Source organism: Ostrea edulis, chromosome 3 (assembly GCF_947568905.1).
Source record: "Ostrea edulis chromosome 3, xbOstEdul1.1, whole genome shotgun sequence".
Classification (NCBI taxonomy): domain Eukaryota; kingdom Metazoa; phylum Mollusca; class Bivalvia; order Ostreida; family Ostreidae; genus Ostrea; species Ostrea edulis.
Window position 1 is genome coordinate 34,039,572 of NC_079166.1, and position 16,277 is coordinate 34,055,848.

The 16,277-nt window shown below is 33.0% G+C and overlaps 1 long non-coding RNA gene across 1 annotated transcript in view; it reads right to left on the reverse strand.

Annotated features, from left to right (window-relative positions):
* Positions 1–3,796: 3,796 nt before the first annotated feature.
* The window catches only part of LOC130053379 (uncharacterized), a 50,029-nt gene continuing 37,548 nt past the window's right edge, over positions 3,797–16,277 (reverse strand). The window contains exons 4-7 of the long non-coding RNA XR_008801950.1: positions 15,595–15,654; positions 14,288–14,305; positions 12,764–12,781; positions 3,797–3,848 (exon numbers count right to left, since the gene is read on the reverse strand). This is a non-coding gene — a long non-coding RNA (uncharacterized LOC130053379). The remainder of the gene's footprint in view (positions 3,849–12,763; positions 12,782–14,287; positions 14,306–15,594; positions 15,655–16,277) is intronic.

The following is a 16,277-nucleotide window of genomic DNA, read 5'->3' on the forward strand; positions in this document are numbered from 1 at the left end:
CCCCCCCACCCCATAGGAAAAAATAGATAATTCGGTGTCTTAAGATTCTGTACGATTAAAAAGAATGAGCATAATTGAATAACAAGAGACTAATTGTAGATGTAGAATAACACTTCCACTTCGATGTTTCGTTCCGTTCCGTTAAGTACTAATATCCACACGGATATTGCTATTTAGCGGAACGGAATCCTATATATATCTATATGTATATTGATTATTGAAATTAACAATTCCTCTGACTTTCAGAGTGATCAAATAATAAACCGATGGAAAAGAAAGCTTCAACAAAAACAGGAAAAAACTACGCGACATTAAGTTACAAAAACAAAACAAAACAAAAAACAACACCCAATCCCGAAAAAAAAAAAGACAAAGAAATAGATAATTCGATGTCTTAAGATGGGATTAAAAAGAATTAGAACACTTGAATAATAACAGACTACTTGCTCGAAAATTTTCAGTCCCTTTCTTGTGGGCTTTTCATTTGCCATCATTATGGGAATGCAGAAAATTTTATATAGACCCCGATTATATCTATTCATATATTTATCTATATGTATATTGGTATTTGAAATTAACAATTCCTCTGACTATCAGAATGATCAAATAAGAACCGATGAAAAAGAAATCTTCAGCAAAAACAGGAGAAAATAACGTGGCATTAATTTACAAAAAAGCACCCCATCTCCCCCCCCCCCCCCCAAAAAAAAACACAAAAGAAAAAGAAATTAGAGAATTCGGTGTCTTAAGATGCGATTAAAAAGAATGAGAACACTTGAATAATAACAGAGTACTTGCACTTGTAGAATAACACTTGAATTTCGATGTTTCGTTCCGTTCCGTTAAAACTAATATCCACACGGATATTGGTATTTTGCGGAACGGAACCAGCGCAGAAAATATCCATTTTATATCAGTAAAAAATGCAAATCGAAAATTAAACATAGTTTATACATTAACTACATATATCAATGCAGAAGTAAAGCTCAGATGATTGAACACAATTGTATATTTAAAAAAATAAAACTTTAAAGCCCTGTATTGTCTTTTACAACTCTCTACTTTTCATAGGCCAGCATCAGTGTACACAATTATGTATATAATTATAAGTTTAAAGTCCAGTGTTTTATTTTTACAACCACCTTCTTTTTACAGTGGATTCCCCCTTAGGGTACCCCACAATCGGTTCCGTTCCTTTTCGTTCCGTTCTGCAAAGTACCAATAACCCTAAACTCCAGGTACTTAAATTATGTACATGTATTTGGTTACGTACACATTGCTAACTGTGTGTTGTTGAAGAACAAATTCTAAACATGTTCAAATAAAGTAATCAAACGAATAGTAATTTGTTAAACCTTCTTTCAATACCTAAAATAGGGTAATTTAGTGAATACTAATTTGTTTTACCATCTTTCAATTTTGTGAAAGTCCGGGCACTATATTATATACATATTTACAGAATGATTTACCGATAACTACAATCATTAACACATGGCATGATAAGCATCGCTCAGTGGCAGAATGTCATCAGTTCAATATCACAGTATCATACCTCTTTCAGCCTGAAGTGCTGAAAAGAAAAACGTAATTGATTAGTCGATATTGAAAGCGATAATAGTACATTGTTTACATCTCGTGCAAACAGAAATATGTAATCAGCTCTTATGCTTTACATAAATGTGTATATATGGAACTTACAAAGTTCATGTAGGAAAAAAGGGGAACAAAACTTTGGAACAACTAGAAATAAACCTCGGATCCTTGCATTACTACTTCAATTATCTAACCTCTGAGCTATCCAGACCGATATATCAAATATGGTAACATTAATACGTTGTAAAATTCAAACCTATCTCAATTTCAAGGAGATGAAAAAAGAATTTTAAAGAAAATGGTCAGAAACTTTGTGGATATCATTCACATTGTCATCGTGACATTGTTGAAGTTACAGTGTACTAGGAAGTGTCTGGGAGGAGTAAGCATCCCCTGTCGACCGGTCACACTCACCGGAGTTATCCGTAATAAAAAGCATTTCAACAAGAACTGCCTAACAATTGGTGTGAAACACATCAGACATCATATTACTCAATCATATAATACATTGGTAAATTAGATCATTATAACAATAATAAAATATGTGATTATACTGAAACAGAATTGCTTTTCAAGTTGTCAAATCTACGTTGTACTAAAGAAAGATTTGTATATTTGTAACTCATTTTAGAAAAGAAATGCCCGACAAAGAGCAATGGGACTAAATGGATGCTAACCCTTCTTTATCTAAACTTCAGGTACTTAGATTATGTATTTGATTGCCTAAAAAATGGTCAATCATATGCCTTGGTAGAACAAATTCTAAACATACCCAAATAAGGTTATTGAAGGATTACTATTTTGTGAACCTTCATTCAATTTTCTGCCTTTCCGGACAATAGTCATACATACATTTACTGAATAATTTACCCATAACTATAATCATTAACACGTTGCACTATGATCATCGCTCAATAGCAAACTATCATCAATTCAATACTACAACACCATACCTCTTTCAGCTTGAAGCTCTGAAAAGGAATAATACATTGATTAGTCAATAGTGAAAGTGATAACGATAAGACTTACGCACACAAAATGCAAAGTCAGCCTTTATGTATATATGAAAATAAATGTAGCAGACGCTTCAATTTTGAGAGATGACCCCAACCCGATAGATGCCAACAATCCATTTAACTATGGAATTCCTCGTGCAAACCATAAAGTCTGACAATAACTTCAGAGCCTGACTCAGGTTACGTGAATATTAGAGGCTTCTGTCTTGATATTTACTATATGTCAAAAATTGATTTATGCCCATTGCCAATTAGAGGATTTAAAAAAAACATAGTGGATTTTTTATATAAGAACCACATAGACTCACCTAGCAGCATAACCCCTACCCCAGGGTTCATACATTTTACAGTTTCCATAAAAAAAAACACGTTTCCTTATTGTTACTACAGTATCTACTTAAAATCTTTAATGTTCAAAAGTTAACAATATTTTTTGAAAATGCAACATACGTGGGATTTATAATATAACTCAACACTGGTACCAGACCTCCTGAATATTAAGAAATTATGTATAAAGTCTGGCTCTACCATTTCCAATTTTCAAGAAAAATAGTTTTAAATTTTTGCAGCCTTGTACAAGCATAGAAAATGCTGACATAACAGCCAGACATTTTATAATTCAATTGGTCTTTTCATCCTTAATATAAACTCAATTTAGATGTTTAATTTCAAGGAGTAGAGACGATATTAAAGGAAATTAAACATTTTCGCTAATGGACCATGATTCCTGCTGTGACACAACAATCCCTTGTCCAGGAAGCACTAATTTCAGTATTTGGATAGAGAACTTCCATCTCACCATGATTATATGAACAGGCTATCAGGAATATGTTCCGGTATAATTAGTATTTTTAGATATAGAATCATTGATTTACTCTTAAACTTCACTATCACACAATCCATAATTTCCGCTGCCCTTCCCACAGTACATGCCAATTTATTACACCTTAGCTCTGCATAGCATGCGATGAAACCAGATATGTTCTAATATTATCGCACAATGGATAATGGACAAAACAAATTACAATAGGTTAAGAATAATACATTTTTGACAATTAATTGAAGCAGTATTTGATGTCTTCCATTTCCATAGAAGCTAGATATTCCGCAATTCTAAATACTTTACATACATGTACCCATTCTTAGAAAGTTTCAAGAATACTTTGAAATATACTACACCTTCACGTCTTCTACTTTCCATTTGTTCTTCATGTTTATTTTCCAGCTTTATTCTTCTCTCTATATACAGATATTCAAACACAGCTTCATAAAATGTAGAGAAGATATCCAAATTACTTGTTTTTGTATCATCTATGTTAGGTATATCCAGCAATAGTAAACTGTTTTAACGTATTTATGAGGGTAATTGTAAGATATAATTGTATATATAATCTTACATCTGATGATTCATTGATTCATTGAATATCGTTTTACGTCCTTCTCGAGAATATTTCACTCATATGGAGACTTCTACATCTGATGACATTAAAGAGGTTGTCACATGAGTTTTGTGGCAATGTCAATTTTTGGGACGTGTATTTTTGGTTTCTACATTAAAGAATAATTAGGAAATAGAAAGAAAAGATGGATCCATAATGCTTGTTCTTGAGCCAGTGTTTTTAACTTGACCTTTGTTTACTTAAAATTTCATCTAGATTTATTTGTTTAAGTTTTATTTATCTGTGTCAACACAACATAAGCAACACACATCACTCAATACTTATAATAGATACATAATCACATATTCTAACAAGACAGATATGAAATAGTTTAATAGCGATAGACTGGAAGTAGATAATATCTTCTTTACAATTGATAAACGGACAATTTCATGATATACATACTGTAGTGTTTTAAAGTTTAAATGAATATATAAGGAGCAATGTCAATTTCTAAAATTGCAGATATATTAAAAAATTTGAAATGAAAGTTCAAAAAGTGGAGTTATAGGTCAAACTACTGATTTTGTATACAAGCATTCGAGGAAATTAATTTTTGATATTTTAAGAATCAAGGTTGCGTTTGGATAGATATATCAACCACATTAAAGAATTACAACATTTGGTTAGTTGATTGGTTAGTTGTATATTGTTTAACGTCCCCGCTCCAGGATTTTTCACTCATGGATCCGTCATCATTGCCGTTGAAGGGCTGCCAAATTTAGACATATGCACGGCACCTATGACCTTTGAGCATGGGATGATCAGTGTTCAAATACATGTATATACCTATTCATGACATTTTACGTACAATTCACTTCTTTTCTCTCTGGAATATACAAATTATCTTGTCGCTTGTTACCATATTTGTTTCGGAGTTAGCATATTTTGATAGTTGTTGCAAGTACAAATGTACAGTCAATTATTGTAATATAGAAGGAAGAATCGACCTGCGGACCATTGTTTTACTACTTGGGTGATTTAACGTCTGAGCTGCCCAGACCGATACATCAGATATGATAACATTAAGAACCAAATGGTAATATCAATACCATGTCAAATTCAAACCTATTTCGGAAATCGTATGAAAATCTTGATATCGAAGAGATGAACAAAAGATTTTTGAAAAACGTGTACAAAACGTTGCACATGTCCTTCTCGTTGTTATATTGACATTATTGCAGTAGGACGTTTGCATCACTATGTGATTATACTGGAAGAGAATCATATGGTATCTAGTATACATGGTTTACATGATTCCTTTCTTTGGGTCCAAACTACGTATTACTGAGCAAAGGTTTGTATTTGTAACTCTTTTTGAAAAAATCCAACAAAGAGCAATGACACTAGCTGAACGATCCCATTTCTTTATCTAAACTCGGCTATTGGTACTTTGCGGAACGGAACGAAACGGAACGGAACCGATTGTGGGGTACCCTAGGGGGGAATCCATTGTAAAAAGAAGTTGGTTGTAAAAATAAAATACTGGACTTTAAACTTATAGTTATATACATAATTGTGTCCACTGATGCTGCCCTATGAAAAGTAGAGAGTTGTAAAAGACAATACCGGGCTTTAAAGTTTTTTTTAAAAATATACTATTGTGTTCAATAGTATATCTGAGCTTTACTTCTGCGTTGAAATCTGTAGTTAATGTATAAACTAAGTTTAATTTTCGATTTGCATTTATTACTGATATAAAATGGATATTGTCTGCGCTGGTTCCGTTCCGTTCCGCAAAATACCAATATCCGTGTGGATATTAGTATTTAACGAAACGGAACGAAACATCGAAATTCAAGTGCTATTCTACAAGTACAAGGAGTTTGTTATTATTCAAGTGTTCTCATTCTTTTTAATCGCATCTTACGACACCGAATTCTCTAATTTCGTTTTCTTTTGTGGTTTTTTTTTCGAGAGGTGGGGTGGTTTTTTTTTTTTTTTGTACATTAATGCCACGTTATTTTCTTCTGTTTTTCCTGAAGCTTTCTTTTTCATCGGTTTCTTATTTGATCCCTCTGAAAGTCAGAGGAATTGTTAATTTCAAAAATCAATATACATATAGATTTAGATATAGATTGGTACAATTGTTCTTTAATTATATGCGTAATATATTGGTTGAATACGGTAGTGTTACAAAAATCGTAATTAATTTCGTTTCTGTACTTGTGATTGTGATACTCCCAAAGCAATGGAATTTGAGTCTGCAGTATTTAATAAACATATTTGTTGCAAATGAAAACGTTAAAATGCCGTTTCGCAATTCTTAGTTTGCTTTGAAATATCCGAAATCCTATATCTTAAGACACCAAATTCTCTTTTACGTGACTGAAAAAAAAATATTTTCGCGTTATAACACGAAATTTTCGTGAATTATATATATAAGAATTTTGTAAGACAAAAACTCGTACCCTAGAATCCCATTGAACTACAGAGGTACATGTATTAGCTTGCAATGTGTAGAATCAAAGATTTATAGCTCGAATTTAAACAACAGGCTCATGACATATAGAAGAAAATGAAATTTTAGTAGATTGTTTTCGGCAAAATAGATCATACTTGGATCATATATTTACTTTAAATAGCGTTATCCAGAATTACAACTCGACCTTTTTCACGTTCATGAACCTACAGGAAGCATTTGATACCGTTGATAGGGAATTACTCCATTACTGTCTACTGAACAATGGAATTGATGGCAAGTTCAACAATTTACACAGATACAGAGTCATGTGTTCGGTTGAATGGCGGGTACACAGATTGGTTTCGATGTAACTCTGCAGTTAGACAAGGTGATACTTTATCTCCTGCAATGTTTGATCTATTTATTAACGATCTAGCAGTAAAACTTAAATCTTTAAAAAAAGGAGTTCAGATCAACGGTTATAACTTAAGTCTACTCTATATGCTGACGACATTGCCTTAATATCCCACTCAGAAAATGATATGCAACACATGCTAAACGCCGTCAACGACTGGTGTAGGAAATGGCGACTACGAATCAACACGCAAATATCCAAAGTAGTACACTTGAGGAAAAACAGATTAAAACGTAGCAACTTTAATTTTCATATAGGGGAAACTTTTCTTGAATATGAGACGTCATACAAATATCTAGGGGTAATCTTCGACGAAAAACGTGAATTTTAAAAGAATGCAGAAAAGTTAGCTAAATCTGGAGGCCGGGCTCTCGATCATCTCGAAAATTCATAAAATTAAATCTATTAGATTCTTAACGTTCGAAAAATTATTCACCAATTGTGTCGTTCCTATCTTACATTATAGCAGCGGAGTTTGGGGATACAAGAAACTTCGCTGCTTTGAGATGGTTCAAAACCGGGAACTAAAATACTTCCTCGGAATTCATCGTTTCCCCCTGTTGTTAGCAGTCCAAGGGGAAGAGGGATGGATTATGTCATTCTGTCGTCACGAAATAAATATGTTACGCCTTTGGAATCGCCTAATATACATGGAAAATGAACGACTTACAAAACGCGTGTTTCTCTGGGATCGGATGCAAAATAATCAATTTAACTGGAATTTTCACATAAAAAACATTATGGACTCTCTACACTTTGAACATATCTACCAAAACTCTACACCTTGTAATTTACAGTATGCAGAGGAGAAAATATGTTTAAACATGGAAACCGTTTGGTTGAAAGACTTACAGCATGTTCCAAAACTCAGAACTTACACCATTTTGAAATCATGCTACAGCGTAAAAAAAAATATGTAACATTGGATATTCCAAAACCATTAAGATCTACTATGGCCATATCAAGATGTGGAATCCTGCCCTTGCGGATCGAAACGGGTCGATATAAAGGAGAACCAGTCGAGGATAGAATATGTTCTATGTGTGACCTAAATCAAATTGAGTCTGAAAAACACTTTCTACTAGTGTGTCCCTTTTCTAAAGAACAAAGAACAACTCTATATAATGAAACTGGACTTAATGTAAATCTAAATCAAATGGATGACTCTGCGTTTACTAATATTGTTTATAATTTCCCAAGACAAACTGCAAAATTTATTTATAATTCTTATAACATCAGACAAAAATACTTAAGGAAAGCCACATAATTAAATCATCTATGATAGTAATATACATACAAATGACTATACATGCGCAGACATCATTGGATATGTTAAATTGATTGAAATGACACATAGATCCGTTGGGCCGGGTGTAAAATTATATTATCATGTATCTTACTGAAATATATAATTTGTATTACACATGTCACTATAATAAAAGATTTACCTACTTACTTACAGATATATATATATATATATATATATATATATATATATATATATATATATATTCCATTTGTAATGTTTAGAATGTCTAACTAAGGTATTTCTTAGTTGTCAAGGTACATGTGAGATACAGAGCTCACAATTCTTTGTTATGTATGAAAAGGTTCGTGCCCTGTTATACCAGTAAAAGCTCGTTTAAAGCATTATTTTTTCAATTTGCAAGATAATTATGAATACAATTAAATAGTTTCTAGTGTTTGGCACATATCCTTTTCTTTTAAACATGCCATTTTCTATTAATACATTTTTTTTTTTAAAAACATGGCACAGACCTTGTTTACATAACAAAGACTTGTTTCTGCTGTATCTCACTTGTAACTCAACAACTGATATTAAAATTTTGGATGACCTTTAGAAATACTTCAGTTAGGCGTTGTAAAGAATAAAGTTGAAAAAATACAATTTCGAAATGTTCAGCTCAAATCGTGTTCATGCCCCTTTAAATAAGGGGCAAGGAGGGATCAAAAGTATGGTATCACCATCTAACGATTGGTTACATAACTAGTGATTTATTTGGAATAACGTAGGGAAATTTTTAAATCATTTCAAAATTGGATGGAAGACGTTTTCGTTGCTCTTAACGAGATCGGGTCTGTATTGATGGGTGTAGAATGGGGTTGCAACTCTCCTCTTGCTTTTGATGTAAGAGAGAGAGAGAGAGAGAGAGAGAGAGAGAGAGAGAGAGAGAGAGAGAATGGTTGAACTCTTTTAGGGTAGAGGTAAAGATGATCAATGTCAAATAAAAATCTAAATTCAAATAGTTAGGATGAGAAGGTGTTTAAAAACCCTTGTAAGTTCATATCATCCGACATTAATTTTCATACACTGATTATCATTATTTTAAACATTCATCAAATATAGTTGTTTGGGGAGAGGGTGTGTTTGTTGTTGTTGTTGATGAAAAATATGTGATTGTTTTTGGTCAGGCATTAAACCGTTAGCAGTAATCGTTTTAAATTCGTTTGCCATTTTTAATTCCGTTTTTAAAGAGTGCTTTAAGTGGTAGCAATGCTTCTTAATCATCATGTTCACCTCTCCTTTATTTTGCTACTGAATTTTATATATTAGTACCAGGGGCGGATCCAGGAATTGCGGTTGGAGGGGGTACAACTTCATGAGACAGGAGGCTGGGACCGCCTAGAGGCCCTCAGTGTTTCCAGGGCAAATCCTTGGTGGGAATTGTTTTCTTTATACAGTGATGTCAATTGTAAGACTTGTTACCTCATAAATTCTTCAATGATTGTACTTTTCAAAAATGGTGGAAAATTTATCACTTCTTGTAAAAACAGATGATCCATCAGTTATGTCAGGAGAAAAGAATGGTGACTTCATTTACAAAAAAGACCCGACCCCTCCCCCCCCCTCCCCCGAAAAAGAAAAGAGGGAATTCGGTGTCTTAACACTTGAACACGTGTGAAAATGCGTCTTCAAAACCGAAACAAATTGCAATCAAAAATTTCTGGCATGTCCATAAATACATCGATTTGTGTGAAAGTAGTTATTTTCACCCCCACCCCCATAGGAAAAAATAGACAAGTCGGTGTCTTAAGATTATGTACGATTAAAAAGAATGAGCATAATTGAATAACAAGAGGCTAATTGTAGATGTATAATAACACTTCCATTTCGATGTTTCGTTCCGTTCCGTTAAGTACTAATATCCACACGGATATTGCTATTTAGCGGAACGGAATCCTATATATATCTATATGTATATTGATTATTGAAATTAACAATTCATCTGACTTTCAGAGTGATCCAGTAATAAACCGATGGAAAAAAAAAGCTTCAACAAAAACAGGAGAAAATAACGTGGCATTAATTTACAAAAAAAAAACCACCCACTCCCAGAAAAAACACAAAAGAAAAAGAAAAGTCTTAAGATGCGATTGAACACGTGTGAAAATGCGTCTTCAAAACCGAAACAAATTGCAATCAAAAATGTCAGGCATGTTCAAAAACACATGCATGTGTGTGAAAGCAGTTATTTCGACCCCCACCCCCACAGGAGAAAAGAGATAATTTGGTGTCTTAGGATTATCTACGATTAAAAAGAATGAGAATAATTGAATAGCAAATGACTAATTGTAGATGTAGAATAACACTTCCATTTCGATGTTTCGTTCCGTTTCGTTAAGTACTAATATCCACACGGATATTGCTATTTAGCGGAACGGAACGGAATCCTATATATATCTATATGGATATTGATTTTTGAAATTAACAATTCCTCTGACTTTCAGAGTGATCAAATAAGAAACCGATGAAAAAGAAAGCTTCAACAAGAGCAGGAGAAAATTACGGGGCATTAAGTGACAAAAAAAGTCCACCCAACCCCCGAAAAAAAAAAACACAAAAGAAAAAGAAAAGAGATAATTCGGTGTCTTAAGATGCGATTAAATAGAATGAGAACACTTGAATAATAACAAAGTACTTGCACTTGTAGAATAACACTTGAATTTCGATGTTCCGTTCCGTTAAATACTAATATCCACACTGATATTGGTATTTAGCGGAACGCAACGGAATCCTATATATATATATCCTATATATATCTATATGTATATTGATTTTTGAAATTAACAATTCCTCTGACTTTCAGAGAGATCAAATAACAAACCGATGAAATAGAAAGCTTCAACAAAAACAGGAGAAAATAACGTGGCATTAATTTACAACAAAAAAAAAAACACTCCCCGAAAAAAAACACAAAAGAAAAGAGAAAATTCGGTGTCTTAAGATGCGATTGAACACGTGTGAAAATGCGTCTTCAAAACCGTAACAAATTGCAATCAAAAATTTCAGGCATCTTCAAAAACATCAATTTGTGTGAAAGCCGTTATTTCAACCCCTACTCTCATAATTTTTTTTTTAGATAATTCGATGTCTTAAGATTCTGTTCGATTAAAAATAATGAGCATAACTGAATAACAAGAGACTAATTGTAGATGTAGAATAACACTTCCATTTCGATGTTTCGTTCCGTTCCGTTAAGTACTAATATCCACACGGATATTGCTATTTAGCGGAACGGAATCCTATATATATCTATATGTATATTGATTATTGAAATTAACAATTCCTCTGACTTTCAGAGTGATCAAATAATAAACCGATGGAAAAGAAAGCTTCAACAAAAACAGGAAAAAATTACGTGAGATTAAGTTACAAAAAAAACACACCCAACTTCGAAAAAAAAAAAAAGACAAAGAAATAGATAATTCGATGTCTTAAGATGGGATTAAAAAGAATTAGAACACTTGAATAATAACAGACTACTTGCTCGGAAATTTTCAGTCCCTTTCTTGTGGGCTTTTCATTTGCCATCATTATGGGAATGCAGAAAATTTTATATAGACCCCGATTATATCTATTCATATATTTATCTATATGTATATTGGTATTTGAAATTAACAATTCCTCTGACTTTCAGAGTGATCAAATAAGAAGACGATGAAAAGGAAATCTTCAGCAAAAACAGGAGAAAATAACGTGGCATTAATTTACAAAAAAAACACCCCACCTCCCCCCCCCAAAAAAAACACAAAAGAAAAAGAAATTAGAGAATTCGGTGTCTTAAGATGCGATTAAAAAGAATGAGAACACTTGAATAATAACAGAGTACTTGCACTTGTAGAATAACACTTGAATTTTGATGTTTCGTCCCGTTCCGTTAAATACTAATTTCCACACGGATATTGGTATTTTGCGGAACGGAACGGAACCAGCGCAGAAAATATTCATTTTATATAAGTAATAAATGCAAATCGAAAATTAAACATAGTTTATACATTAACTACATATATCAATGCAGAAGTAAAGCTCAGATGATTGAACACAATTGTATATTTAAAAAAAACAAAATTTAAAGCCATGTATTCTCTTTTACAACTCTCTACTTTTCATAGGCCATCATCAGTGGACACAATTATGTATATAACTATAAGTTTAAAGTCCAGTATTTTATTTTTACAACCAACTTCTTTTTACAGTGGATCCCCCCTTAGGGTACCCCACAATCGGTTCCGTTCCGTTTCGTTCCGTTCCGCAAAGTACCAATAGCACTAAACTCCAGGTACTTAAATTATGTACATGTATTTGGTTACGTAGACATTGCTAACTTTATGTTGTTGCAGAACAAATTCTAAACATGTTCAAATAAAGTAATCAAACGAATAGTAATTTGTTAAACCTTCTTTCAATACCTAAAATAGCGTAATTTAGTGAATACTAATTTGTTTTACCATCTTTCAATTTTCTGCCAGTCCGGGCACTATATTATATACATATTTACAGAATGATTTACCGATAACTATTATCATTAACACATGGCATGATAAGCATCGCTCAGTGGCAGAATGTCATCAGTTGAATATCACAGTATCATACCTTTTTCAGCCTGAAGTGCTGAAAAGGAAAACGTAATTGATTAGTCGATATTGAAAGCGATAATGGTACATTGTTTACATCTCGTGCAAACAGAAATATGTAATCAGCTCTTATGCTTTACATAAATGCAAGGTGAAGATAACGAACAGTGATCAATCTCATAACTCCTACAAGCATTACAAAATAGATAGTTGGGCAAACACGGACCCCTGGACACACCAGAGGTGGGATCAGGTGCCTAGGAGGAGTAAGCATCCCCTGTTGACCGGTCACACCCACCGTGAGCTCCATATCCTGATCAGGTAAACGGAGTTATCCACAGTCAAAATCAGTGTGCCAAGAACGGCTTAACAATCGGTATGAAACACGTCAGACAGCATTTGACCCAATGCGAGGTTGTATTGACGAACTAGATCGTTATAACGACCATAGAATTTGCGAAATGCTGACTTCAATCGAGACTGTTGAAATCCCTGTACCATCAACTTGTTTGTCAGTAGCTTACCTCGATTTAAAAACTGACTATACCCAGAACAAGCTCTTGCATATCGAATCAGTTGAGATATATAAAGACCATATGCCGGTGATAATGGAATATTGGTACATAAATGTGGGAAGTTGACGATGGAGAAGCTGAAATCATCCCGTTTGTCATAAATGTGTATATATGGAACTTACAAAGTTCATGTAGGAAAGAAGGGGAACAAAACTTTGGAATAACTAGAAATTAAACCTCGGATCCTTGCATTACTACTTCAATTATCTAAGCTCTGAGCTATCCAGACCGATATATCAAATATGGTAACATTAATACGTTGTAAAATTCAAACCTATCTCAACTTCAAGGAGATGAAAGAAGAATTTTAAAGAAAATGGTCAGAATCTGTGCATATCCTTCATATTGTCATCGTGATATTGTTGAAGTTACAGTGTACTAGGAAGTGTCTGGGAGGAGTAAGCATCCCCTGTCGACCGGTCACACTCACCGGAGTTATCCGTAATAAAAAGCATTTCAACAATAACTGTTTAACAATTGGTGTGAAACACATCAGACATCATATTACTCAATCATATAATACATTGGTAAACTAGATCATTAGAACAATAATAAAATATGTGATTATACTGAAACAGAATTGCTTTTCAAGTTGTCAAATCTACGTTGTACTAAAGAAATATTTGTATATTTGTAACTCATTTTAGAAAAGAAATGCCCGACAAAGAGCAATGGTACTAAATGGATGTTATCCCTTCTTTATCTAAACTTCAGGTACTCAGATTATGTATTCGATTGCCTAAAAAATGGTCAATCATATGCCTTGGTAGAACAAATTCTAAACATACCCAATAAGGTTATTGAAGGATTACTATTTTGTGAACCTTCATTCAATTTTCTGCCTTTCCGGACAATAGTCATACATACATTTACTGAATAATTTACCCATAACTATAATCATTAACACATTGCACTATGATCATCGCTCAATAGCAAACTATCATCAATTCAATACTACAACACCATACCTCTTTCAGCTTGAAGCTCTGAAAAGGAATAATACATTGATTAGTCAATATTGAAAGTGATAACGATAAGACTTATGCACACGAAATGCAAAGTCAGCCTTTATGTATATATGAAAATAAATGTAGCAGACAGTTCAATTTTGAGAGATGACCTCAACCCGATAGATGCCAACAATCCATTTAACTATGGAGTTCCTCAGTGCTAGCATTTCAGTTTGTCATGTGCCCGACCGAGTCATTAGATTGAAGCTTCGTGCAAACCATAAAGTCTGACAATAACTTCAGAGCCTGACTCGGGTTACGTGAATATTAGAGGCTTCTGTCTTGATATTTACTATATGTCAAAAATTGATTTATGCCCATTGCCAATTAGAGGATTTAAAAAAAAACATAGTGGATTTTTTATATAAGAACCACATAGACTCACCTAGCAGCATAACCCCTACCCCATGGTTCATACATTTTACAGTTTCCATTAAAAAAAAACACGTTTCCTTATTGTTACTACAGTATCTACTTAAAATCTTTAATGTTCAAAAGTTAACAATATTTTTCTGAAAATGCAACAGACGTGGGATTTATAATATAACTCAACACTGGTATCAGACCTCCTGAATATTAAGAAATTATGTATAAAGTCTGGCTCTACCATTTCTAATTTTCAAGAAAAATAGTTTTAAATTTTTGCAGCCTTGTCCAAGCATAGAAAATGCTGACATAGCGGCCAGAAATTTTATAATTCATTACGCAGTTGGTCTTTTCATCCTTAATATAAACTCAATTTAGATGTTTGATTGCAAGGAGTAGAGACGATTTTAAAGGAAATTAAACATTTTCGCTAATGGACCATGATTCCTGCTGTGACACAACAATCCCTTATCCAGGAAGCACTAATTTCAGTATTTGGATAGAGAACTTCCATCTCACCATGATTATATGAACAGGCTATCAGAAATATGTTCCGGTATAATTAGTATTTTTAGATATAGAATCATTGTTTTTCTCTTAAACTTCACTATCACACAATCCATAATTTCCGCTACCCTTCCCACAATACATGCCAATTTATTACACCTTAGCTCTGCATAGCATGCGATGAAACCAGATATGTTCTAATATTTTCGCACAATGGATAATGGACAAAACAAATTACAATAGGTTAAGAATAATACATTTTTGACAATTAATTGAAGCAGTATTTGATGTCGTCGATTTCCATAGAAGCTAGATATTCCGCAATTCTAAATACTTTACATACATGTACCCATTCTTAGAAAGTTTCAAGAATACTTTGAAATATACTACACCTTCACGTCTTCTACTTTCCATTTGTTCTTCATGTTTATTTTCCAGCTTTATTCTTCTCTCTATATACAGATATTCAAACACAGCTTCATAAAATGTAGAAAAGATATCCAAATTACTTGTTTTTGTATCATCTATGTTAGGTATATCCAGCAATAGTAAACTGTTTTAACGTATTTATGAGGGTAATTGTAAGATATAATTGTATATATAATCTTACATCTGATGATTCATTGATTCATTGAATATCGTTTTACGTCCCTCTCGAGAATATTTCACTCATATGGAGATTTCTACATCTGATGACATTAAAGAGGTTGTCACATGAGTTTTGTGGCAATGTCAATTTTTGGGACGTGTATTTTTGGTTTCTACATTAAAGAATAATTAGGAAATAGAAAGAAAAGATGGATCCATAATGCTTGTTCTTGAGCCAGTGTTTTTAACTTGACCTTCGTATATTTAAAATTTCATCTAGATTTATTTGTTTAAGTTTTATTTATCTGTGTCAACACAACATAAGCAACACACATCACTCAATATTTATAATAGATACATAATCACATATTCTAACAATACAGATATGAAATAGTTTAATAGCAGTAGACTGGAAGTAGATAATGTCTTCTTTACAATTGATAAACGGACAATTTCATGATATACATACTGTAGTGTTTTAAAGTTT